The sequence below is a fragment of the Pantherophis guttatus genome, chromosome 1 (assembly GCF_059756535.1).
Source record: "Pantherophis guttatus breed Tessera chromosome 1, ASM5975653v1, whole genome shotgun sequence".
Taxonomy (NCBI): Eukaryota; Metazoa; Chordata; class Lepidosauria; order Squamata; family Colubridae; genus Pantherophis; species Pantherophis guttatus.
The window spans coordinates 232,533,250-232,533,651 of NC_142063.1; positions in this window are offsets into that span (position 1 = coordinate 232,533,250).

Consider the following 402-nt stretch of genomic DNA (forward strand, 5'->3'; position numbering starts at 1 on the left):
AGGACAATTTTTTTCTAAAACCAAACTTTACAGAAAATGCACAACCACTCAATGGCTTTTGTCTTTGCATTGGTTTGCCCCCATCCCTTCTTTGCATATCATCTTTCCATAAACATCTGTTAAGGAGGTCAGTGAAATAGCTGCATACTTGTCAGTTCTTTATCCTACTGTTCTCAGTTCAACTGATATATTCTTTATTCCACTGGTTTATCATTGAGATGATTTTGTTATCTTTTCCAATAACGAAGTGATGGTATGTGCGGTCCCTTATTTATTTGCATATCGCCCTCACTTGGAGTCGGACAGCTTCGGTTTATGCCAGGGCCCGTAAAACTACATTTCCCAGACATCTCTGCACCCTGCATCCTCCCCCCCTCCCCTCCCCCCTCCCCTCCCCCTCTT